This window comes from Hippocampus comes, unplaced genomic scaffold (genome assembly GCF_001891065.2).
Source record: "Hippocampus comes isolate QL1 unplaced genomic scaffold, H_comes_QL1_v1.1 scaffold31, whole genome shotgun sequence".
Taxonomy (NCBI): Eukaryota; Metazoa; Chordata; class Actinopteri; order Syngnathiformes; family Syngnathidae; genus Hippocampus; species Hippocampus comes.
Window position 1 is genome coordinate 287,847 of NW_017806069.1, and position 27,797 is coordinate 315,643.

Genomic DNA, 27,797 nt, shown 5'->3' on the forward strand with positions numbered 1-27,797 from the left:
GGCTGCGGAGCCCGCGCATGTTTTTTTTTTTTTTAAAGATTTGACTGCGATGACCTCTGAACGAGGGAGGAATTTTTCCAAGGGTCCTCTCATAATCTTAGAAACCTAAATATTCATGAAAACTATAAAGAAGCTTCAAAAAAAAAAAAAAAAAGTTAAATGTAAAATAACATGGCTGTCAACAGGGGAGTGAGTTTACAAAGGGACTGTTAACCCCCCCCGCCCCAAAAAAAAGGAGTTATAAAAGAGCCTTGTGGCACACAATCCCGTAGTCAAATGTGCTCAACATGGCGACAAGCCCCCATTTATGCAACTTGACATGTTGGGAATGCCCCAAGGTACCGTAGGTGCTTCACAAGCCGAAGTCGCATTGCCTCACCTGGGGGGGGGAAGAGAACCTGGCAGAACTACAAAATGCTGCGAGCAGGCATATATCTCTGACATTGATATGATACATCACAATCATATAAGCGCTTTGAATTGGCCCAAAGCTAAGGTAGGGCAAATAACTGCATTTTGCATATTTGCATGTGTGGTGCGCCTTTCCCAAATGTATTACGAGCCAGTCAGGTCCCATTTGCGGCATTACATAACTTAACGGAAGATTCTCGCTTTTAGCACTGCAAACACGAGGCCAGAAATGGGCTAACGGCTAACAAGAGACAACCCGGGAGGGCTGTATTAGCAGCAGTATGAGATGATTTATCGCATTGTACCGTTATCGCCCCGACACCACAATTTGTAACCACGCAGCGATGGACTCGACATCACGACGCGGCACAATTAGATTGACTTCAAGCGTCAGTCTGGCCGGAGACATTTCGAATGAGTTCCCGCACGAGGTCAAAACACAACAAAAAGGAAGTTGTCGTTTGTTTTTTCTTTTTTTTTTTCTGAGAAAGACCCACAAAAACCATTTCCCGTTTGTCAATGAAGCGCCGCCGCTTGCCAAACCACACCACACAAATCGGACCCAGCCTCCCCTGAGTCCAAATGCAAATGATGCGTTTATGGGCTCCTCTGTACCATCAGACGCGGACGCTGATGCGACTGCGAGTCGAATGGCGGCAAATGTCAGCTCCCAGCATGCTTTGCCTGTCCACACGGTGCCACTAAAGGAAAACATCTTATTAGTGGCACTCCTTCAAAATGTCACCCTCACAAAAGAGACAGTAATTATAATAATTAAAAGGCCCTGCAATGTTTTTCACTTGAGCGTCACCGGGCGTTGCCCGTGTGAAATAAATATATGGATGACATTTGAATGTCTTCATGGCCTCACATACTAAAACGCAATGTACAGATGTATGAAAAATCTCGCCCGCCTGCATACTCAAAACGTGCGAGTGTCGACAAAGCAGGGTGACAAAACAACAGACGGCATTTACAACAAATAACGTCTCTTTGTTCATCTACCACAAAAGATTGCCATAAGACGGCAGCCGTGCGCATTTTTTTTTTTATTAGACAAGGGTATGGCATCCCCTCAATTATATAGCCAGATGGTTCCAAAGCGATATTTTGATATTAGACACGGCTTTGTCCCGAGCACAAATGAGGGAAAGGGTGACGTTTTTGTTCTGTGATGCCCCATTTGATTTTTCTCATGGAAGTTGGGAAATATTGACTCGACGACACCGAGGTTTTTGTGTCAGGCACCGGCACGGCAGCCTCAACGGGTGTCAACGAGACGCCGTGTTCCAACCAGCATAATCCAGCAGTCATGCGCGTCTTTTCTTAACAGGCAAGCAGATAAGACTCGCCTTCCTTTCCTACTGCAATTAAGACGGCAACAAACTTGCGCCGATCACCTCGCCGCCCCGTCTCGGGGAGCTCCCGTGGGGGAAGGTTCTAGAATCACGAGAGACGGCGCGTGACCGTTTGGCCCGGCGTGGCGTTGCGGCGCACGGGAGAGCAAACGGGGGAGCTCAGAGGCGGCGGACACCGACAGTGGCGGGGAGTTAGGCAAATCCCGGCGGGAACGCTACCATGCCGAGCGCAGGGATGATAGGGAAGACGTCCGAGGCGACGCCACGTGGTTTGCTCGGCGATGCAAAGCAATGCTCCATTTTCCCTGAGACCAGCTTAGCCCTAAAAGGCTCAGCGGGCTAATCCTTCAGCCAAATGAAGTGTCTAACCTGAAGCTTAGGCTGCCCGCGGGAATCACGGGAGTTGAATAGTCGTACACACCTCGCACCTGTTGGGCAAAGACGGAGACAGATTTGTCGAAAAACCTGCGCGAGCGGCGCTGACGTGTGAACAAGCGACACCAGTCAGTCATCGTGCCGCAGCTGTCAAAGGATCACGCCTGCAAATGTCGCACAAGTCACGTCGGGTTCAAGAAAACCTCTGGCCCTGTGGGATGCCACCGAGACTTTACAAGCGCAGAAACATTCCCCGAATGTCACATCCAATCAGTGTACAGCAAACCTGAACCATTGAATTAAGCGATGCTCTGTTTTACTGGAACTCTGCCGCAGTCAAACGCATTCCAGCCGGCGGATGACACGAGTGACATTTTCGATCGATTGGCAGACGAAAATCAATCCGATTCTTGCCGCGGCACAAAACAAAACATCCCGTTCAGTTTGAAGATTGGAATTTGTCATCGTGAGAAAAAGTGACGGGAAACATGAAACCGTCAGCGCAACATCTGCTGCGCTCCAAACAGCATCCGTCGCACCCTCCGTTTTTTTTGCCTGTCACAGCCTCGAAAGCACACAGAGGAAACATGGAGCGCCACGGGCGGCGCCGCGTCAAGCAAACACCGTACGCGGCGTGACGGGCCGGCTCGCGCGGCGCTTCGGTGACTCCAAACTATCAAACGTTTGACGGCGCAAAGAGCAGAAATGAAGTCAAAAGATGATCTGCCGCTTCTTCTGCCCATCGCATTACGTGTCGGCATGAGACAAAGTAGCGTGGGATTTTTTTTTTTCCCCCCGCGGGTTGCAGTAACGGAATTTTGATTGACAGTTTACAGTTGAGCGGGAAGTGGTTTCATCACATTGGGCCGGAGCGGTCCAAGACCGTCAACTTTGTCTTGATTATGAATGATTTTGAAGCCTCGTTATAAACTATACGCACACACACACACTTCTCTGCGGTGTGTCAAATTTACAAGACATTTATTTTCCCTCTGCAGAGACTTTAATTAAGCAAAGGTGTTGAATGAGTCCTTCGACTCTCATCCGAGTCCTATTTTTGCACAAGTACGTAGTTGTCTATTTAAGCGCGGCGTGCGAGTATTTTTTTTGCCATCTCGGTTCACATGCTAGTGAAGTGCGCGCGGCGGTTGGTAGCTCGCCGAGCACTCCGCGTTGTCAAAGGAGCTCCAAAACCACAAGTGTCAAAACCTGCCTGACGCCTTGCAGCAGCATACGCCGCCTTTCATTTGCCAGGCTTACGCTGCGGAAAGGATCTCTTACTCTATCCATCCAGCCGGAGTTTTTTTTTTTTTCTTCTTTGGTGTGACAGCTACTGTGAAAGATCTCTACAAAGCGGCCTTTGAGTGAATTCTCGGGTAGGAGGGAAAAAAAACAAAACATTTGTGGCAAAAACGACTTGACTTGAACTGTTTCGAATTCAAAGCACTTCCCATTTGGCATTGACAGAATTTGGGAGCCGAGTCGAACGCCGGCACACCACGTGGCCGAGCCCGGATTGGGCGAGCAATAAATGGATTGTTAGGCTACTTACAAAGTTCAAGCTAAGAAAAGATGGCGGGCTCTTCAGTGTGTGTGGCAATTGCCTTTTTTTGATTCGGTTACGGTGGCATGTCTGAAACGCAGATCCAATAAATGATAATGATGATAAATGTCTCATTTTTAAACGCAGGAGGACGTCCTGAAGTCCCGAAGCCTCAGAAAAGCCTCAAAGCGCTTGCGTGGTCGTCTTGTTGACACTTTAATCAGCGGTTTGGCAGAAGTGTCGGCGTGTCGTTTACATTTCTATTAATGAACCGGCGTGTTCATTAGTGCGCCGAAGCCCGACACGTTCCGACGGGATAAAAGTGGCTGGATTTGCATGGCAGACCCGCTCGCAAACTTGGAAAGAAAACCGGTCCTGAGCGCAGCAATCATCCGGCGCGAGTTGCCGTCTCGCCCGCTTTCGCAGCAATCTGCTTGTTTGCATAGTTGAAAAGCTCAGCGCTCGCATGCAGACTGGCAGCGGCGCTGGCTGAAAGCGAGCCAGCACAGAGATTGATCAGCTGGGCGGCGTCCAAGCCGAGGCCTTTTTCCTCCGCCGGCTCGCCAAGCATAACAACTTTCGCCGCGCCTCGCCTCGCCTCGCCTCTTTGCGCCGGCGTGCGTGGGCCCGATGCGCACCGTCGCGATCGTCCCGACGCCACCCGCGGAGAACACAACGGCCACACGGCTCGCACGACCGACCCACTTCCTGCTCTCTCGCTTACCGGCCGCGGCCGCATATGGGGAGGTGGTTAGCGCATCCATCTCAAAACTCAAAGTCGTCAGCGGATGTGGAGCGCCGACTGCCACGCGCCGCCGCCAATGATCCGCTATCTAGGATCTTAAGAGCGAAAAGAAGACCTTACTGGAAATGTGATTTGAACTTCTATGAAGTGGTTTCTAATTGAATTGACATGTAGCCTCCAGCTCAACCGTGACCATGGAGACGAGCGGGCTCCAAAATGGATGGATGCTTGCACGTTTGCGTGCGCCTTCCGATTGGCTGGTGACCGGTCGAGGGGAGACCGATGTACAAATGTGACCCAAATGCGGATCGGCGGGGAAAAGAAGCTGGATGGATTTGAAGGCTCCTGTTTTCATGACCCTGAAATTTGCTCGGGAGCACCGACAACATGTTAGCTTAGCTCAACTGACTGCCACAATCACTCCGGACCATGACCTGTCACAATACAAGTCAAAAAAATATTTTTTTAAGTCGCTGTCGAAGTCATAAAAGTCACTCGTCATCATCACTAATCTGGCAACACTGACTCTTGTCAACGGCAATAGTTGCGCTCCATTTGAAGCCCAGGGGGTGGAGGGAGGACTCGTGTTGGTTTATGTTTCTCGCATGTTCTTTGCCCGATGGGAGCCGATTAATTAATCACATCCAGGCTGGCGCTGATTACGCAATCAGCTGGCGCACACAAACGCAGTTTTCGCTCTTGACATATACACGTGAAATATATTCCACTGATGACCGACTTGGTTGAACTGTGCCAGCCGTGACTGTTTACTTCGATTTGAAACATATTCCTCCACTGAGTGACTTCATTCTCCGGCACCGCAACGTTTAACATAATTCACCTCAAATATTTGGGGGTAAAAAGCAAGACGCGAAACCCGAGCGTGTTAGCAGAACCAGAACAAAACGTTTTGTTTTTTTGTTTTTTTTCATCTTTTTGTTTATTTGACTAAATGGATCCCATGTGAAACATCTGCTGTGTAAAAAGTCGAGTCCGATCTGAATGTTTTCGTCACCCCCTTCGGAAATAAAACGAACAAAAAAACCAAAAACACGCTAATGACAATCTAGTACGTGCATTCGCCTGCCATGAACTTTTATTTGGCTTTATGTTTTCTGCACACGCCAAAGTGGGCAGAAAGGTCGGAAAGGTTGTTCAACAACATGACCAATTTGCTCAGTTGGCAATGCAGAGTTTCCTCTTCCTGTAAACGCGCTCCTCTATGTTTGCAGATGTCTTGTTAATGGAGAAAATCTCAATTAAAAAGCAATCGGGATAAACTTGAATTCTCTCTCTCTGTGTGAGGCTCGGGACACATATGGCAAATGTTAGATGAGCTAACGCAAAGGTTTTGCAGAGCAGCTCAGCGCTAATGCGTAGAGCGCAAGGATGGCGGCAGGCGAGGTTAAAGGGCAGTCGGGGCGGGGTCGCCTCTGGTCAACTCAACTACTCGCTCCCCCCCCCCCCCCCCTTCCTGTGCCAGATAAAGAATGTGAAGGCCTACACACACACACACACACAGGCATGTGTATATTTAGAAATGCACAGTGCATACGAGGGAGGGAAAGGAGTGGTGGGGGCAGCGGAGTGCACAGAATGCGCTCCCGCAAACAAACACGTGAAGTCAACGTCGCTTTGAATGAGCGCGGCGCATCAAAGCGGACAGCAGCAGACAAACACCAAGGCCGGGCCGGCCGCATCGTAACAGACGCCGAGACCAGACTTCCACCCGCTCCCGCGTTGACGCCTTTTGTTTTGTTTCAAGGGACGGGCGGCGGACTCTGTTTGGTCACTCATCATGCAGCAGAAATGCAAATGAATTAAAAAAATCATCATAATAAAGCGGGTCAATGAACTCTGATCGTAAGATCCACTGTACACCTTCCCCCGTAGCCAGTCATATTGTTAGTGGAAGCAGGGCAGCTCGGCAAGAACACGCTTTCAACTGCAGATACATTCTTTTAAAAAATAAAAGAATGCTGACGAATCAACTCAAATTGATAGTTGATTAATCCCACATGCCTACAAACAACGAGAGCTTCGACTTGAGGGAGTAAAGGCCGGAGCCGGCGAGGGAGCAGCTTTACGGTGATCGTTGCGCGGCGTCATGCACACGGTATCGGAAAAGGCGCGTTTAATTACGCGTTCTGTTTGCACAGCACCTCGGTGGCGTTATGACAACAAGGAATATGAGCAGCTGCCACGATCGGCAAATCTCGACACGCGAGCGGCGAGCCTGGCGTGAAGTTGGCGGATCGAGGCGTAGCCGAACGACGCTACCAGGTGGAGATGAAAGATGGCGGTGCGCTCGCTATCTGGCGGCCGTACGGTGAGTGTTAATCATTGTCAAAATGACCCACATTCGCGCAAAGTGCAACTTCAGGCTCGGAAAAGCTTAATTAGCAAAGGAATTGCCGTGAAGTGGCGGCTCTGTACACAACATCGGGATTTCATTATGATTCCCCCCCCTTTCTGGGGGGAGTGGCAGCAAGGCAAGTGGCATTTATTATTTATTTGGATTACTTGCTTGTTTCACACCTCAAGCTTAACAAATTCCCCTTTCAGCCGACAATGGAGCGTGACACCCCAAAAGCGCCGGCGCGCGGAATTACCGCGCTTTGCTTTTCTTATTAGCGGATGACTGGGGAAAAGCAATCTGCATTATTACCTTGCTTATCTGTCTTGATGGCGGCGCGTAATTGCGGCGGCAACAAATTATTTTGCCAATAAAAAGCAGGGGGGGGGGTGCAGCCAGACTTTTTGGTTTTTTTTTTTGTTATTCACTTACTACAATCATCACTCCATCAATTAACATTAGCGTCTCATTGGTTTTTTTTTTTGTGTTTTTTTTTTTTTTACCTGTGAGCTGAGGGCTTCAGAACTGCAGTGCTGTCGTAAATAAACACCCCTCCCTCCTCCCCAGTAGCACTGATAACAAATTGTGGGCCGCTCCAGCATTGAGAAAAAAAAAAAAAGATGACAAAATAAGCAGCACTGATTAAAAAAAAAAAAGTGACTGACGTGTGGAGAATTTTGCCGAATGGACATCCCTTACTCATTTACGGATCTTTTCTGTAAAGTGCAGGACATCAATTGTGGCGGTCAGCCGCACGGAGGAGAAAATTGAATGTTGAAGCGGTCTTTTTCACTCCCCCAATAGTCGGCGCTTTAAATGTTCACTGAAGGCTAAAGGAGAAAAAAAAAAGCTCGGAGGAGAATGAACGGAGAGCCAGAAAAAGGTCGTCTACGACATCGCGGACATAAAACAAGAAGATTGAGAACGCACGTATCTGTAATTGAAGCACATTATTGCCACTGGGTTACACACATCCAACTATTAATTCACGCGTCATTATTTTAGGCCTCAGGATATGGAGAGCTTCAAATTGTTGTTCCCACTTGAATCTTTGCCCACATGAAGGGAATTCCTCGCTTTGCCACGACGCCAAGTGTTTATGACATGTGACAAATTTACGATCCTGGGAACCGCTGGAGCAGCTCTGGACTTCACTTCAAGCGGCTCGCTGAGAGCATCGCTTCGCCTGCCGCCCACACCAGCCCCCAGCGGAAGCGCACCTGCCTCCCCTCGCCCACGCCGCGGCTCGCCGGACGTTCTGTCGGCGCATGCGTGCAAACAGCCGCGCGTCCACGTGACCAGAAAAGAACAAACGTGTATCTGGCAGGCCAGCAGGACACTTTGATAACCTCTTGTCTCGCACTCCATGAGGCCGTGCTTATCAGCCGGTGGCCCCAGAAGGCGACCGCAGCGACTCCACGCCGCAAGTTGACCTCAGTCTCCACCACAATCGAGGACAAACACAGCACAGAGCTCAACAATGTAGAATTTGCCTAACAGTTTGACTTCACGCAGCATCAGCAAAAAGTTGGGAGTGTGCAAACGTCTATTTTTCCCCCCCAGAAAGGCTTCACGATGAATTGAAAGCCTTTGGTCAGTTTAGGCTTAAGCTTCTGCAATGACCAAGACGAGTCTTTCATGGCCGCTTCATAGGAAAAGGGCGGACGTCCCGCGTCTTTGCAGGCTTGGCTTCTTGATACTTTTTGGGCAGTTTACTCATGACAGATGCGCCTTACCGAGTTTCATGGTGTTCAAGCAAACGGCATTCGGGGTTTGAATTTTCTCCCCCCCCCGGATCTAAATGACCGGAATGTGCCTACGATGGCCACTTCAAAGCAAAATGGCGGACTCCATGTGTTTTTGGGCATGGCTCCTTGAGACTTTGTGGCTGGACTTCTGAAAGACGCCCTTACCTAATTTGTGTCACGAATAGAAACGGGATTCAAGAGCTGATTTATTATTATTATATATAGATTTTTAAACGTATCCCAAGGAGCACTGGAAAACAGCCAAACGAGCCTATTATTGCCGCTTAAAAGCAAAGCGGAAGACTCTTTGTGTCTTATGAGGCTTGGCTTCTTGAGTTTCTTTGGCGGTTGGGCTCGTGCTAGAAATGCTGTAGTAATTCATGTTGCTTAGTGAAAACAGCTGCGGGGGCTGAATTGTCAAAGAATTTCGGTCGGTAAGGCCCATCTTGACGATGCGGCCAGTGATGAAACGGTCCATAAACTTGATCGGGGCGCACGCGAATGAAACATGCTAACAAGCCGATTCTCAGGAGGCAAAACTACAAACGCCGCCGCGCGATATCGGAAAAACTTGCATCATGCGATACGAGTGTTGAAAAGAGCGATGGATGGATATTTTCTTCCAGATTGAACATTGGGACACTAACAGCCAAAATAGTACTGATTCAAATCCTGTCCAGTGAAGGTGCTGCAGGACAAAACATACAATGCCCAAAAAAAAAAAGTTTCCCTCTTTTATCAAAGTACTGTATATCGTGTTTGTACTGAGGAGAGGAAAAAAAAAACATCTGCGTTTTTTTTTCTTTTTTTATGGCTAGCTGGCAACGGCTGTACTTTTTACACTGTTGTCAAGGCACTCGAAAAACAAGATCTTAACGGCAGGAGGCTTTCAAAACTATTTTTGACAACATAAGGATTGGAAAGTGCAGATACAGTCGAACCTCTTTTTAACGCACCCCGTTTACGTTTTCACCCCGATAATGTAAACTGCATGATAACGACCAGATTTTTCCCACCAAATTGTGACAAGGCCTTCGCTACAACGAACCGGTGGGAAGCTAACTGTCGCCGCGACCTTGCTTCGGACAAAACGTACAGCGCGGGATTCCCCTACGTTGCTTAGCAACATAACCGATCGACTCGTACATCGTCGTGCTTCGGGGGGCACGGCGCACGTGGTCTGAAAACATGTCATTTGTGAAGGCTGAAATTGTCCCACACTTTCGAAAGGGGGCTACATAACCGATCGACTCGTACATCGGCGTGCTTCGGGGGGTGGGGCACGGCGCACGTGGTCTGAAAACATGTCATCTGTGAAGGCTGAAATTGTCCCACACTTTCGAAAGGGACCAAGCTCTACAAAGACCACGATGAGCCAAAATGGCAACAAAACGCTGGCAGAGTTCGGGGCCAACAGATGATCGTCAACTGCTTCGGGGAGCGGCACATCCTGATCTGGAGAAGAGGCCCTTTTTATTTGCTGACTGAATGTTTCCAGAGATGAAGTCAGAACGCTACGGTTGTCTGCTTCATGTCTTTACAAAATCATTTTTTTCTTCAAACTGTATACACGTTATTTGTAATTGACATGTTTATACTGTATTACATGTTCATGCTTTAACCCTACTATGAATGTTCATATTATGCATTGTAGTTGGTGGCCATTTTGTTGCAAGTGGTTCCAACGAACTACTGTTATAACGTACAGATTCGTGACGTCACTCGAGTGATGCTGTAACGAGGTTCGACTGTATCTATTCCCAAATGCAGGAAGTCCAAAAAAAAAAAAAACATCCAAAATATCCAAATACCTGCAAAATACACTGACAGTAATAAAAGAACTCATTACGTTCCACCGCAGCCGATACAGCCCAGAGGCAGCGCGCACACCCGCGATGATCAGATGACATGTCACCGATGGCCTCATTCTCCCGCACAGAATGGATCCTATGAAGCCGCCCACAAGCCAGCAAACATATGGGTGCTATAATCTAATTAGGGAGGGAGGAGTGTGGGGGGGGCAAACAAACGGGCAATGTGGGAAAGCGCTCAGGGCCTGCCTGCCTCTGATGGGACGAGCAGCAGTCAAGTCAGGTCACACTGACTGTAAACAAGCGAGCTCATATGTCCCAATGCAGGATATGTTGTTTGGCTCAACATCCACACAGAGCAGCTGACAAGCTGGGTGTCAATAAAAACAAAAACATTTACAGTTTATCTCCACACCCTCCTATCTACACTTTGACCATTTGGGCTAAGAGGGGAAGTCCAATTAGTTCTTTACAATTAGAAGTTCGATGCGGCACCGCATATTACAGTATTCCGATTGATACTGAGTTTGGGAAATGCGAATGAAGCAGAAAAATGTGCCTGCTTGTCTCCATCTCAGGTGGCAGCCCTTTTGCCTCGTGCTGCCACTTGCTGCCGACTGAAAACGACATTGCGGAGCCAAAGAGCTCAGGTTCATGAAGGTGGCTTTGGTCATGTGACGCTTGCAAGCCAATGAGGATATAACGGCATCAAATACAAATTGATGTATGGACAAAATCGGGATTGTCCAAAAAAAAAAGCCAAATCGCTCTTGACCAAAGGCAGCGATGTGAACAATTAGCTTGCATTATGCTATAAGAATGCAAATATGCAATTCCCTTAGCGGAAATGCAATTGTAAGGATATCCTACAAAATGATTTATAATTCGACAGACATGCAAGCATCGCTCGCCACCAAATATCCAGAGTCAGAACGACAAAGGCAGCTGTGTGAACCACTACACTGCAAGTTGCACCTATTCACGAATCTTCAAAGGATGTATAGGGAACATTCTCGGTATGTGATGTAAACGAGAAAGGATCTTAGTAGTGCGATGTCTCAGCATGTCCTGAGTGCAAATGTGTTTCTTTTTTCCTCACCTTCAGAAACTAATGTATAATTCAAGCGACACACAGTCGGAATCTCATGCATGCCGAGTGTCTCGATGAGCCGAATGACGACTACCGCCGGCAGATTTAGCGGCAGGTGAAGGAGTCGGGAGACCACCTCCCACCCCCCCTCCACTTTCCCAGCATGCCCCGTTGCCTCTCCAAGACACCTCTGACATCATTACACAGCTGACCCGAGCAGAAAATCAAGGTTATATAAGAGCGCGCTCCATGTTTCCGAACGTTGGACTGCTGCAGCCGCTGCGAGGGGGACCTGGGGGGGATGGAGAGGGAGGGCCGTAAGAAAGAGAAGGAGAAAAGGAGAAAAAAAAGCCAGTAAGAAAGGCACATAGAGGGAGAGGAAAAAAAAAACAAAACAAAACAAAAAAAAAACCCAAGAGGCCCTGCTGGGGCGCTGCCTGCTGGAAAAGAGCTATGAAGGTCAGGGGGGCCCCCACGAAGGAGGCCCGGACAGGAGGAGAGGATGCGGTCCGGGGCACGCAGTGTTCCTCAATGTAAAGACGGCAAAACGACAAGAGAAGTTTGAAGGATTTCTGCTAGGCTAATAATCAACTCCGTGCCAGGCCATGTTAGCTAAGCTCGTGGCTAATGATTGCCGAGATGTGGAGGAACATTTGCAGAACATGCTGAAACGTTTCTCTCCACGCGCCTCTGTTGGCAATATGCAAACGTTTCTTCTCCACTTCGAGAGCATGCAGATGAGCTCCTGAAAGGGGTGTGTGGTGTTGACGCATGCGCCGTGCACGCCACACCGTTTTGTTTTTCCTAATGTGCTCCGTGTGGCTCTGTAGGACAGCTGACCACCCCGACGGCCGCTCCGGCGGAGGAATGTTGAGGCGGCCAACATGTGGCCGGATGACGAGCCGCTAATGCAGGCTGCGTGGCGGATAACGATGGATCAAGCGTCCGCGAAGCGTCGCGCGGTGCCGATTACTGACATGCGAGTCGATTGCGAGCAGGCCCCCGCCGCACGGAAACCAGAACGAAGTGTAACATTTCATCACAACGATCGAGGGACATCGGCGCTTCATTACGGCCAAGTGATCCGAATCGATTTCTGCGCGCGCGCGTGCGTGGGCCAAAAGCGTCAATCGTGTACGCGGGCGCGCGTGAGGCGGTAGAAAAGCGCCATTAGGAGGAGGGATGAGATCTACTCATCTGTCAAAGCCGCTCGCGCACTCCCGCACGCATGCACGCACGCCGCCACTTACCGCGCGTTGCATGGACGGCGGCCAGGGAGGGGGCTGTTGCTCCTCCGCTCCCTCCGGCGGACACTTTGCGGGGCTCCTGCGCGGCTCGATTCGGCCACGTCCAAGTGGAAGTAGGCTGCGTGCGTGCGCGCGCGCGCGCCCGCCCTCCCCCAGCTTGGCGCTGTCCGGTCCGCGTCCTCGAGTCCACGCGGCTTGGGGAGGGGAAGAGAAGGGTAAAAAAAAAAAAACACGAGCTCTTGCGCGGGCTACTGGACTTTGCTGCTTTTCCGGCTTCTCGCTCGCTTTGCTCGCTGGCTTGCCTGCGACGCCAGTGAGGGGCACACGCAGGCACTGAGGGGTTCGTGTACGCGCTGGCTGGCTCCGCCCTCCAACATGTGCGTGTCCTAGCTAAAAAACGATCTACCGCCCTCTACAGGACCCGCATAACTTAAGTTAAAAACAAACAAAAAAAAGTACCGACTGAAACGTAAGAAAGTCAAAATAGGCAACACTCCAGTGCAAATTCTGACAACTTGGCACAACGGGATGTTGATCCGCAACGAGAAGGAAGAAAAATCAATCAATCAATCTCATTACATGTCGCACGTCTAAGATCTACTTAGTGGTGGCTCGGCTTATTTTACCATTTCAGCAATACCTATGCGAACACAAATGGTGCCGCAACACTAGACAGACCAAAACACTATTCACAGGCATGTATTCTTTTTCCTCTGTGAAGAACAACTAATATTACTGCCACACTGAGAAGCCGAGCTTCCGGTAAAGCATATCTGTACGGTATATAGCTGGAGCCTATCCTCGCTGACAATCCTGCCATTTACAGGGGCACAGACAACCATTAACTCATGATGAAAACAATGGGGAATTTTGAGTCTTAAACAAAACTGACATGCGTTATGGGAACAGAGGAGGAAGGTGGAGAAAAACCACAAAAGCACAATGAGAACACAATGAGAACACGCAATAATATATAATATATATAATAATAATCAACCCAGTCGCTGGGGGGCAGTGCCCTCCCCTGGGGGTGCACTGTTCCCCAGTGCCGGTCCCAAGCCCGGAGAAATGGGGAGGGTTGCGTCAGGAATGGCATCCGGCGTAAAACTTTTGCCAAGACGACCATGCGAGTTGGTAGGACGGTTTACAGGGGCGGATGGAAATTACTGACTCGCTGTGGTGACCCCTGAATAGGGAGGTGCCGAAAGGAGGAGAAGAAGAAAGATATATAATAATAATCGATAGTGTGGCCAAAGCATAGCCTTGAACCTAAAACAGACGTCCCAACCACTATAAAGTGGATGCCGATTTTTGTTCAGGCTGAAATGTTAAGTCCCGTTTCGCCTTCGTGGAGGTCCTCGCCCCCTTGAGTGACATTTGCGTTATTTCTGGAAAGACGGAAATATTTATCGATGCGACTTGCACTTGATCAGCGTGATTCTCAACCACTGTGGCGCAGCACCTCACTGCGCCGCGAGATCAGGTGTGAGCATTGATGATCCACACTTGCACAAGCAGGCGTCAGCCTCCGGCCTGCACTCAGCGTGACCCCGGCGCGAGCGTCGATAATGCGACAGACACGCGGCGGGGAGCCTGCAGGTAATTGGCCACCTCGCTGGCGGAGGTTTCGCTCTCGCGTCCAAATCGGACACAATGTTCCCTAAAAGATGACACATCAGCGTACGGCGTCGTCATTCGTGACGATCTTGGTTTCTCCTCGACGATCGGGATCAAAGGTGGATCTCGGGCAAAAAAGAAGCCTCGTTGCTCACACTGATGGGAAACCCAGCAGGCATGTGATCCAACACAGGCAGCACTGAAAAATACATGTCCCCCATCTTGGAAGCTCTAGGCAGCATAAGTCTTCACACCGGGTGTGTCTTTCCCCCTTTTGGATCTTCCCGTACGCCGTTATCGTGTCCCCGGAGGCTGGCTAGGCTGCGGGGGGACGCTTGTGTGGAAAGAGGACATCTGGCCTGGAGGATGGTTGGTTGAGTTGGCGGGACGGGCAGATGGATAATAATTGCGCGATGTAAATCTTGCTTGGCTGCGGAGAAATATGGACGTGGGGTTCAGATCCACCGGCAGGTCGTTTGTGGCGCAGCTGTCGGCAGAACCATTTGACGTGGGCGCGCTCAAATTTGTCACAAAAATTATCGGTTCATTATTTCACTATTGTTCCTTGTATAACCTGGATTTATTTATTTTTTTTTTTACGATGGGTAGGGTTTGCTTTGTAATAAGCCATGCGCTGATCATCATTGAAAATAACGGGTGAACTGAATAGTAAAACTACACACACACACACACACACACACACACACACACACACACACACACACACCTGTGCAATTTACAAACCAAGTTTCATTTGGATGGTAACCAGATTGGCAGCCCTTTGGAATCCCAACTGACACTTGTTGCAAATTGTGGAATCGGGTTAAGCTTTCTTGAGCTCCCTTCAGACGTCAGTATTTGTTCAAAAAAATCGCAAATGTTCACTCATGACATAGGCGAATGCTTGGCGGAAGTCCACACTATCGTTAGTGATGTTTTTTTTTTTTTCCTGTGGCCGGCTTTAAAAAATAGATCGTTTCTGGAAGGCGTGCATAATTTAAAAGCAGCCTCGCGCCTCTGCGAAGCACAATGAAACGTGCCGTATAAAGGAGGTGAAGCGCTTTGCGTCCCTAATGTTGGATGTATGCGTTACCGTTCCGTCTTCAGAGCGCTTTCATATAGGCCATGTTTCACAAACTTGGCACTTTGAATAATGCATGCGTGAGATGCGCTTCCATTTGCAGTGTTCTGCCCCTCCATTTTGTCGATTACCGACGAGCAATAAGCAGCCATTTAAAGTCACTCGTTCGTTCAAATCACATTTTAGATGGCTGAGGCTCCTTTATCGTCGCTTCAATTATGAGTTACGCTGCTAACGTTACCTTGCGGCATCACAGAAATAAAAAGAATTTTGGGAGAACGGCTTTTAAAAGTATTTGGTGATGTTGCCACTCGTGTCCCCAATGCTCCTGCGATTGTGCCGTCTTTTTTTTTTTTTTCCAACATAGGAAACCTGAGCTCTGCATCCGACCGCAGCTGCCGCGCATCCTCTCTCCACAACCTTTGTGAATATGAACACAGCAGCCGCAGAGTGCGCAGGCCCGATGTTCATGGTTCCAATTAGCTGCGAGTTTGTTTGGTTTTATAGCATGCCCGGGCTTTTGTCCAAATGCAAACAAGTGAGAGCTAATCTGACAAATGGCTGATAGCGGAGAGGCCGGGTCCTGAATAATGGATCCCTCCATTTGTGGCTCACCGGTGCAGTTTCCCAATCTCGCCTTGATTAGGTTGACTTGGAGCTAACAGGTCAAAAGGTGTAAGCGGTATCCGGCGATGGCAGAGATGCAACAAAAAAGCACTGCACACCACAAACCAAAGATGGGAAAACAAGCAAACAAAACAAAAAAAAACCACACACAAACTGAAATACAGATGAGCTCATTTTAATTGACTAATAAATATACATGAGAAATCTGGTCCCATTTAGTTTCAGTCGAAGCTATCATTCCGTCGTCTCAACAGCAGGAGTTGGATACAGAGGTGAATTATATCTTCTGCCATCTAGTGGAGGAATTTGAAATTGGTCCGCCTGTCACGATACGTTATTTGGAGAGATGAACAAAGTATGTCATTTTCAGACCGGATGAGGGTGGGCGTTTATGCCGTGTTAAAACGTGAGTAAAAGTTGAATCTGGCCGAGTTTCAATCATCCCCTCCGCCCTAACGTGACTTATTCATAACGTAGCGTTATTATAACGAAGTTATGGACTTGAAGTTTTAATTTGGGAAATTTCCAATTAATGGAAAAAAAAAAGCGTACCTGTCAAGCACAAATGTTAATTACATTTCTGAATCACCTCGGTTCCCCGAGGTCATTTTGCTTTGCTTCTGTTTGCTCGTCTTACGGCGGCGAGTTTTGGTGATCAAGGATTGGGAATTTTTGGGGGTATTTTATTTGACAGAACTAAAACCGAATTAAAATCAGGGTGAAGATTTGGTCGCGTTTCAAGTTGTGAATGCCGCAAAAGCACTTTGGGCCACATTTCTTCGGAACTCTTGTTCATTCCCTTGCTAGAGGCTGAGGGCGTGCAAATGAATCCTGGAAAGCGTGCGCACCTGTGGTCCACCACCTTTCCACTCGAGAACTCTCAACACCATCGTGCACTCATGCCCTGAAGTGGGCAACAGGGAGTTGCGTTGTATATGCTAATCAAGAGCAGCTGTCAATTTCACGAACAATTTGGGCACCTTGAAGAAATCTCAATGATTTGGACTTAGACCCGATAAAGGCCTCGGTGATGATTTAAAGAAAGGGGCTGACGACGGCCGACTTTCGACGAGATGAGCATCGGCGTAGATGATGAGACCGATTCGGAAGGGCTCATCTTTCCGTCACGCTCGGCGTCCTATTGTGCCCGGGCTCATCATCCCAGCAGGACATTTGCATGTGGGGCTCATTTCCATCAGATCCATTTCGCCTCGTCAAAAGGAGAGACACTTTGACGTCTCAAATCTTATTACAGGCAGCGCTCAGCGGCCCCGCAGACTGATTGGCCTTGCTTTGGAAACGGCGGCGGGGGGGATGATGAGGGCCGCAAATCTCCACTGATGGATGCTCCGAGTCTGAAGTCTACGGTTAACAGCGGCGAGTGGCGGACTGCAACACATTATCAACAACTCGGGAGCGACGTGAATCACCGCGGCGTCGCAGTAGACTCGTCTTCTCGTCCATTTACAATCTGAGCGGGGGGAAAATGCGAGGCGAATAATGGCGGCCTCCAATTTGGCCCGTCGCCATCTAGCCGAGTAATAGAAAAAATGTGTAAGAGCCGCCCCATTTGTCTTGAGTGAACAAGACGCTTGAGCGAGCACGCTCCTGTGTCGGCGGTATCTCGGGCACGGACAGTTGGGATCGGAACACAGCGGGGGAAAAGGTCGGCACAGCAGGAAGAAAGCACGTCTCGCGTTGAGTTGTTGTGACCAACACGCACGCCGCCTCTTGCTTTGTGCTCAGACACAAACAAAAGGCACAAGGTGCATCCTGGCCCGTCGCATCGCTACAATCACGCGCACCCTGAAAATGGGCTTCCGCTGCGTCTGAAGTACATGTGCGCCCGGTAGTTTCTGTAACCACGGCGACGGGGTTCAATGCGAAGAGAAGCGCAGTCAAAAATTCGAACAGAGGACTTCACCAACGGCAAAGACGGATGCCGTCCATGTTGGTGCTTTGACTTTATTTCGAGGGAGTAGCGACACGATATAATGTCATTTTTGTGGGTTGTAAAATGTGCTCAGAGAACAACAGACATTTTCTTCCAAAATGAAAAGAGAAGCAATCCATTTCACATGGAGTTTGATTGACACTGTGCTCGGAAGACACCCGCCACCCGTCGAGTGTCACTTCTCACAAGCATCCCAATGATTTCTCTGCATAAATTCACAAAGCTTAGCCGCTAACAATGGAAAAGCAACACACGAGCAACACATGCACGTTTGGTGTGTTTGCATCCGCCTACGCAACGTGCCGGGGTGCCAACTGGGCTTCTGGCAGCTCTTGAGTTTGTTTTAAAAATAAGAAAAAATAATAATAAAATGGGGAGGGGGGAGGTGAGTTTGCCGCAGTCTTCAAAGCATCGTATCACAGAAATGAATCCGTAACCTTGTTACTGTACGATCGACTAAAACCTGAAGCATCGATTATCAAAGGTGAACATTTTCACTTTGCTGAAGCAAACTTTGAACTTTTCAGCGACCAGTCGAAACGACCGCGAGCCGGTTTCCGTTGCGACATTTCATTTCAAGTTGAGATTGTGTCGACAACGTGCAAAAAATGGCTTCACCGCCGCCCTCTGCACCGACCTCCAGTAGGGGCCATAAATTATTTGTCAGCAGCCGTCTGTCTCTGGAGCGCTGCAGACGCCGTCATCGCATGCGAGCGTGCTTGAGATGGTCAAGCGGAAATTGTGTCAAATTGAAGGAAAAGAAAAAGCAAAAACGGTGCAATTAGAGTGAGACACCGCAAATAATTGCCGAAAACGGGGTTGGAATGGCCCATAATTGCCACACTATGGCGGCGAAGCACTATTTGTGTCCAGCAGAAGCGCCTCGACTCGCTTCGTTTCGAAGATGTCACCAAATGGTGCCAAAGCAACATTGTTTCTGCTGTGGCATGAACACAAAAAGGGTTGTTTTATTTTTAAAGCAAAAAGCAAAATCCCAGGAGAGGAAAGAACTCATACAAAAGCTTGTTTTGAATAATGTCAGTGTAATTTTGCTTTTTCTACCAGCGGTCGTCTGCTCACACAATTGGACAATTTCTACATAAAGGCCATCTTCCTGTCTTTTAATATCTCTTCCGTCATGACTGAGTCGGTCAGTCACAAGTTCACTCATATCGCACCTGACCCTTGACACGTACGCCGAGCTGGCTCTATGAGCTACAGCGCGTTATATCTCCCCTCAAGAACGCTCCAGCTCGCACGAGTGTTCGGAAGGCACACCTGTGCACTCGCTCCTGCAAAGTGGGAAGCCCACAGCACACACTTGAGTTCTATCACATGATCTTTCACAACAGATATGAACAAACTGCAGTCATCCTTAGGTAGGTTTCATTTTTCATCATGGAAATTCATCTCTCGCAGGAATTGATTAGGAAATCAAGATGACAAAAAAAGATTATTCATTTTAAATCTTATTCAACTACCAAATAGTTAACAAAAAGGGAAGAATATATTAAAATAAAAAACAAAAAACAATGGTTAGTGTACAGCCCTTGTGCTATTTAGTGCCCCTGGTGGCCAAGTTGCGCATACCAGGAGTTGCCGCAATGAAAAATAAAAAATTATGATGCACAACTTGTTTATTTAATTCGTTACATTCTATTTCATTATTGCCGTGTTTAATAAAGTACCATCTTGATGACAGTGGAGCGTTGCAAGCGTGGTCACGGAATTAAACTCGAGGCCCCGATGGATAATTGTCGTTTCATCTGTGCAAAAAAGCGAAGCGTTCTGTCGAGTCTTTCTGCCAGCGGAATGGATGCTCATTCGGTCATTGAACGGGGCCGTCATTGGCACCGGCCTCTCAAATAGGCATCAGCCTCGCCTTTCTTCCCATCCTGGAGCCATTTGCCAAGGATGCGGCGTGATCACAATCTTGAAACTGACAAGATGGAAAAATGCTCCCTTATCTGCACTCTTTCTTTTTCACTGCTGGGCAATCAGCTTCTATTTTTTTTTTCGTGGTTCAAAACTTTTCCCAATAAGGATAAGGGTTTGCTTTATTTCTTATTTTTTCGCAGCAAGTTGGCAGGTGCGTGAGGGTCAGCGGCCGGCTGTAATTTGTCCGGCAGCGTCTTGTTCATCTGAGGTGCTCGCTGTGCGGCGAGTTGAAGTGGACGTCCCGTCGCGTCGGGAGGAAGCAGAGAGGGCTCTGCGGCGACCACATGACCTCCCCGGCTCATTTATTATTCACGCGCGCAGTCAAAGTACTTTTGCGGATGCATAAGAGGGGCGTGAGGGGGTCAAAGGTGCGAAGGGGCCGGCAGTGACGGGAAGTCACGTGTTGATCCACATGAATATTTCATGTCATTTCAGTCGGCAACTCTTAAAAGTCGAGCGTGCCGGTAGTCATGCGAGAGAGCAACGAGGTCAAAATTTAAGAAGGGTGTGTGATTGCTGCGACCCGTGAATGTTGATGTGGAGTGCACGTGTCAGCCGCTACTCATTAGCATATACCCATGACAGACTTTTGCCCATATAAGGACATGAGGATGCACAAAAGTTATTCATGGATAAATAGCCAAGGAGATCGATGCTTCTTATTTAGGATTTTATGTGGTATACTTTGGGTGGTTAATCACTGTTATCAATCAATCAAGGACAATTTTTTTTCCAATCAAATCACAGCTGTTGAAATTTAAATTTGCGTACTGGAGTCGAACCATTTACTGCCACCACCGAACATACTCATTCAAGGACATTTTTCAACCCAGTTTGTCTGTGAAATTCAGGTTTGCAAAACCATGTCACGAATGAACAGATCCCTGCCGATGGCGGCATCGCATTGCGTTAAATTTGAGATCAGCACAGCTTTTGAGTTGAAGCTAACGATTGGGAGGCGACTCTCGGTTTGTCACATCAATTAGAAGGGAGCGAAATGCGAACGTTATTTGTCACGGTCATGTGAAAAGATGATGCAGTTTATAAAAACATTACCGAAAAACATTTTTTGCCCATATTGCCCAAGGTTTTGATCACAAGATGTTATTTTCCATGGATGATGGCTGGCTAGGATAGGTAGATGCGCAACTATGTGCCCATTAAGGGTAAAAAAAAGAGAAGAGACTGGCAACAAGACATAAACGGCCTTTGTATCCAACACAAACACGTTGCCACAGAAACGCAGAGCTAGGCGGCAATCTTCTTGCGGGGGGGAAAGAAAAATATCAGTAAATGATTTCTTGGCGTGTCAACAAGAGCCCAGACGGCTCGTTGAATTGTGGGATTTTGGCAGGCGCTTCGCTCGCTTTGCATCGGCGTGCGTAAACACGATAAACCTCAGAGAGCGACGGAAAATCAGGGCCGATGAAGCCGTGCGGATTAGCGGCTGTCACAGTCCATTGTTGCTCGGAGCAATGAAGACATAAGCAAATAATCCCAGAAAATATTCTCGTGGAATTATCATTTTTGCTCCCGACTTGTCCGCTCATGACGACATTCGGATGGAGGGCAGCTGCTCTCAACCCGTATTTGGTTGCTCCACTGAATCAACACACGCGCAGGCCATTTCATTCGGTGCACACGCAGCTTGCACACTCAATCGAGGTCCAATACCAGAGTTGTATAGGCATGTATGAATATTTATAGCTCGAGGCATTGCACTCTGTGGTCTACGGCGTAAACGGAAGGTAGCCAATCAAACACGCGCCCTGACTGACCAACAAGGAAGCGGGGCTAAATCAAACAAAATATGTCTTATCGGCATGTCAACAAAGTTAACAGTTGGAGGTTTTTTTGAAAAAAATAACAGTGGCCCCCTGCTATGCGTTGTGAAGCGAGTGGAGTTGACGGCGCACTGTACCGGTGACTCCATGTTATTGAGACAAATGCTGCGTGGGCGAGCGCCGGATTTGCACCTAATTTAAATCTGCATGCTCATTAAGGCGAGGCAAGCGGCTTGTTCTTCATCAGTTACAGCGAGGGACTAATGAGTACAGTGATGCATCACTCCGCGCGGCCACGAGACAACGAGGCGGCCTCTGGATGTTTTAATGCCACTTCACTAATCCCGCCGCTTACGAGAATATTGGGAGGAACCACACACGCTGGAACACAAGATGGATGTTGTTGAGAGGAATCCCGCAAACAAAGTGAAAAGACGTGAAAAGATGTGAAAAGATGCAACGCTGCCAATTCACTTGCAAGTGACGACAGTCTTTGGAGAAAACTAACAAGCTTCACTTCTATGAATAAGTGAAGAAATTGACAGCACAGATGATCTAAAAAGAAACAACACACAAACGACACGACGGCGCCGTGACAAGCGTTGACAGCAGACGTTGACTTGCGACCGTCGGAAACGAATTGCGCTTGTTATGCGTGCCGCAATCCTCAACCACTTGTGGCCGCGCTGCAAAACATTCTAGCTAGCAATGGTAGGCAATAAATAAATGGCTAAAATGGATACATGACCTTGTGTTGGGCAATTGGAGAGGTGCCATTGTGAGAATGTTGCATTCTTTTTTGACAATGTCGAAAAATCTTTGGACGCTCCCTGTCGTGTACAAATTATTTCCTGCTGGCAGAGCGAATTGACGCATGCGGCTGCGGTCATATGAGACCCTGTCGAATTATTCTCCCTGGGAAGCTTCGAGGGGACATTTTACCGAGAATGTAATTGCGAGACTGTACCTGAATGCATCGACGTCTTATCCAGCAGTCTGGTGTTGGTCTCAGTTGGGGTGATCATCCTGGCGCGGGCTGTGAAGGGAGCAAACAAGTGAGTGAGTGAGTGAGTGAGTGAGGGTCCATCAGTTACAATGTTTACATGGCCTCCATTAACCCGACAAGGATTGATCTCCTCCTCGGCCGGCTTACATGACACCAAGGGGTTAAGTGTTCCTTCATTGAGCCACATTCCTGCTGGGCTCATTTATTATTCATCGAGTGGCATCGGCAGGTGGGAATATCGCTGCCTGGTGCTCCGAAGGCCTGCTAAGCAGCTAACATCAACAGCTAGCTTAAGCGAGCTTCACCTCTCAAGTTAGTTTATGGCGAGCGCAGTTATCACTTTAAAATAGATACTGTACTATTAGACAACTAAATTTTTGTCTCGAGGGGGGAAAGACGTATTAAAATTCACGTGTAGCGCACAAATTTGAACATTTGTAAGAATTTAAGCCATCTAGGCTGTACTGAAACCTATCCTGTTCAAATGAAGCCAAAAACATCCGGACTAACGAGCTTCAGCGAGACACTTCTTTCCTCGCGCACGTCGCTCATGTATGACAGCGCCTTCCTCTACTTTCATCGCCAGCACGAACCACATGAAAGCTCCTTCAAACGGAATTCACTTTGCAAGCAGGCAGCATGTTGTAACGAGCCTTTGCCGGTGCACAAACTCGACGTGATTGGTTGGAAAGACAAGCCATGCTGGCATTCATCGCCTTTATTCCAGAGGGTTCTGCAGGAGCCAACATGAGGGATGCTTGTAATTAGTACATGAATGTAAAGGAATTACGTTAAGAATTTTGTGTGTGTATGAATGTGTGTGTGGGTGGGTGAAGATTGAAATTACTTTTTGTATTTCTTTTCCCCTCTGGAAACACCTTTCATCAGGCACACATTATCAGCTTGCCATCTAACTAGTCAAAATTAAGCTTCTTAATGAATACTTTAAACTCCGGCTGGGTGATATAGTGTTAAAATAAAATCAGATTATCAGATTTAGTAGTTCTTTATTCTCTTTGCTGACAGAAAAATCTCATCATGACATTATTCAAAACAAGTCTGTTGTTTTTGGGTTTATTTGTTTGGTTGTTTTTTTCCAAGAATGAAGGTGGGAGGAAGGCTGGCGTACCTGGAGACAACCCACGCCAAGCAAGCGGGCCACACAGGAAGCTGAGATTCAAACGCAAAATCTCAGAACTGTTGGGCAGACATGTTAACCACTAGACCCGCCGTACTGCTGTGATATTTAATAATCAGTGATCTAAACAGTATTAATTCAGACAGCATTAAAGGTTGTGTTGAAAGTCTGGACACAATTGATGGCAATGTGGAGTTTTGGCATCAAGCCTACTTGAATGCAGCTGTGTATTGACCTTTGGAGGGATATCTATCTATGTATATGAAATGTGACATTTGAATAAAATGTCATTTCGGAAAACATTTAAAAAGTATACGTACTTTATGGACACCCTGTATGTCAGTTTTCAGGCTGGACCCACTGGCTGGTCAATGAAACCTGACTGGAAAAAAAAAAACCACAATTCCAAGTATAAGTTACTTTCATCAAAACAAACAAAAAACATCTCTCTTGGCTATTAAAAAAAAAAAAAAAGGACATTTTACACAGAGGACAAAGTCGCCATTTTATCCACGTAGTACAGCAATTAACTAGCATACATAGCAATTTGTGACGCTTCACATCGAACTCGTGAGCTAACTGAGATAACTACTAGATAAACACCAACGTTTTGTTAAATAAGGTACACTCAAATTTACCTTATTTTGACTCGACTGCTTTGGAACCAGGTAACCGCAAAGAAAAAGAAAAACAAAAACAACAATGGCGGTCGTACCGGTAAACGGAGCAAATGGGTGGAACACAGCTGCCATTAATGAGCCCGGCCACGCGGTGCATTATGGGATATGTAGTACTAGCACTTCGAGGGAGAGCATTTGCTGTAGTGGTATTATTGTAGAAACTTGAACCAAAACAACCACATAAAATAAAACTAATTAATGCTATATTCATTCAAAATAATACAAAAATATATATGACATATTATATTTGAATTAATATAACAATGAATTATGTTGTTTTTGTTATGGTCTTACTGGAGATGAATCCAATTTGTACTCGCTTGACTTCAGATTCTCCTGTGACCCGTGTCGGCAAGCGTCATCGAAAACAGATGGAGATCTCAAAAAAATTATAATACAAATGACAGAGAAACCAAATGACTTCTAAGATACTTTATTAAATCCGTTTCTGATTTGACTCATTTATAGTAACGTGACACAATTAAAGAAAGTACCCATGATGGCTTGTAATCTTTGACAATTTAATGACCGTTTAAACCACGTTGTTCTTTTAATATTGCTCTGAAATGTCGACAATACAGATGATATGGGAACACGTCTTTAATTTTTAGGGCGTAATTTGGCACATTCATTATAAACATGGAGTAGGATGGCACAAGTTTATGTATTTCTTCCGACTCTCTTCGAATATGTAAAACCGTTAAACATCTATTGAAGATTTTTCTTTTGTTCTTCCAATTTTTATTGTCTTATAATGCGAAAATATGTCCAATCAATCAATCAATCGATTAATCAAAAAAACACGCCTGTCCAGGCATTGAGATTAAATATGTGAAAAAGCGAGTGTGGGTTTTAGTCAGCAGATGGACATTTTTAATTCAACACCCAGGGAACGTTTTGCATAAAAACGCCTTCTGCTTCTGGAGTTATTTTTCTTTTTGTAGCCGAGCCAAATTAAAAGCCGAACGATGCCCAGTGGAGTTCCCGAAGGCCTTTGAATGTGGACATCTTCTGAAGCTCTCATTCAGAGAGCCTGTTTTTTTTTTTTTTTAAAAAGGACCCCTACTGTAATGCCCTTGCGTGTGGGAAAGGAGAGCCACTGTTTCCGATGACCTTTTCAACAATTTATTCAACACTGGGAGATCAATAATACACAAAAATGCAATGAGTACACTCATCTAAAAGCTGCTCTCAGTCACCGCTCACACCCAGACATCTCAAACGCACCACAACAGGCCCCACCTCTTCAAGGCATGTACATAGTACACAGTACTTTCTGTGCAGTTTTTGCTTGCAATTCATTTGATCAAATGAGTTTTGGAAGTTTGTTTGAACAAGTTCAAATGTTTCACAGAGTGAAGGTGGATCGGGTCCCCATGAGAAACGAGGGCTCATCATTTTCCCTCCCCGACTGTGAGAACAACCTTGTTAGCGGCTACTGATCAATAAGCAGATGAGCCTGAGTGAACACCACAATGACAGGTGTTAGTGTACAAACAATCATCGGAAATCATTGACTGCAAGCATTCACTTCATTGCAGGCTTTTAAGAGACACCAGTGCTCTCGCGCAGCTGGACGTGCAGCTTGTGATGAGATGTTTGAGTCATGTTTATTTGCCTGTAGTGATATCATACGTATAAATAATTGCTATACCTCGATTTGATGGTTGTACAACGACGCCGGCGATAACGAAAACAGCATTTCGGCAAGTTCAGCCTCGAACCATCATGTCACGAGCCCATAGTAGGTTAGCCTCAAGAGCTCTAATAGTAAACAACAAGTTAATATCCACCATTTTAAATCCATTATAATACAATAAGATTGTGTGTCACATTCGTCGCTAAAGTAGAAACAGGATCTAATCTATTTATCTCCTCAAATAGTAAGCAAAGTCACAGCCAAGCTTGGCTATTTAAAAAAAAACAAAAAACAACAAAAAAATGGCCTCACAGTTGGTGTTTCCTGAATATTACTTTAAAGGTGAAGAGTAATAAAAGCTATAAGAGATATCAGGAAGGATGCCCGCAGGAAGCTTTATCAAAGCCTCCCAAGTCAGCCATCAGTAACTTTACCCAATGTCCACTCCAAGCGCAAGAAAAAAAAAAACCCCACAAAAGATGACACCTCCGTTAAAGGGCAACAGATTAGAAGATTTGAGATTGCCGAGTGACGCGCCAATGATCTCGACGGTTTCATGTTGAGAATGTCAACAGCCTGAAGTCAAAATTCAATATTACTCTGTGGATAGCTCGGCACAAAAATTCTCCCGATATGTTGCTGACATTGTTAATTATCCAATTTAGGGAACATTTTAATTTTTTATGTGCAGTACGTTTTAATTCCATCTTTTTTTTCCCTTCTGGATTTAAACGGAGCGTAAATGTTTGAACAGCGACTTAGAAAGATAAGGTTACCTTCTTAATTTCCCGAGCGATACGGAAGCACGCATGGACAATTCGGATTGGGAGCTGCGACTCAATACTTTTGTCGGCGCGTGTAGCGACTGCAGGCGCGCTCCGGCCCGCTGCCTCCATGACATGAAAGCAAATTTATACAGCTGCATACTAAAAGCCCTGGCGTGGATTGCGCATGCTGCGGCGGTGTTAAAAAATGCAAACCCCATCAAAGGGACTCCTGCTTCTTCTTGAGCCTCCATGCAAAATCTGATGAAAAGCTCCAGCTATTTTTAGAAGCGTGTTCCTCAACATGCTTCTCTCGGAGCGCAACTTTTGGGGGCTCTCGTGTCGCGTCTGCGGCGCTCTCGTTAGCCAGGGGATCACCTGTGTTAACTTGCGAGGGTTATCATGAGACATTGACTGCGTATATTCGTGAATTCACAAAATCATCTTCCATTTGTATCATCCGTTCGCTTGATTTGTCATCAGTTTTCCTCCCACGGCCACGTCCGTGGAGTTTGGCTACAGTCCCGTGGTTAAATTTCTGAATAATGTGTGCAACTGTAGTCACAGGAAGCTCAAGCGGCTTAGAGGGTCTAAGACGATCTCCATCTTTAATTTGCTCGTCTATAATTTTTGTTCTCATCTCCCGAGACAATGCTCTCCTTCGCTTCCTCTGGTCCGTGTTTATTGTGGTGCACATGATGTACCCCTTTAACTCAGCTGACTGATTAACAGCTTAAAAAGACCAGTGAAGCGAGTAAGAGTCTTTTCTAGGGGTCCCATTATTTTTGTCCAGGTTTGACTCATGATGAATATTTAATCTTTCAATAATTATATTCTCTAAACATCTGACAACGTAACTCCCACATTCCAAATATTGACATTTGG

At 47.0% G+C, this 27,797-nt stretch overlaps 1 protein-coding gene across 3 annotated transcripts in view; it reads right to left on the bottom strand.

The window, feature by feature from the left end:
• Window positions 1-24,687, bottom strand: part of thrab (thyroid hormone receptor alpha b) — a 69,773-nt gene extending 45,086 nt beyond the window's left edge. For 2 of the 3 annotated variants that reach the window (XM_019893799.1, XM_019893797.1), the window contains exons 1-4: window positions 24,468-24,687; window positions 24,150-24,211; window positions 22,653-22,721; window positions 12,688-12,878 (exon numbers count right to left, since the gene is read on the bottom strand). The gene's annotated coding sequence lies outside the window, so the exon portion shown is untranslated. The remainder of the gene's footprint in view (window positions 1-12,687; window positions 12,879-22,652; window positions 22,722-24,149; window positions 24,212-24,467) is intronic. The other variant, XM_019893798.1, reaches the window with a different exon arrangement.
• Window positions 24,688-27,797: the final 3,110 nt, after the last annotated feature.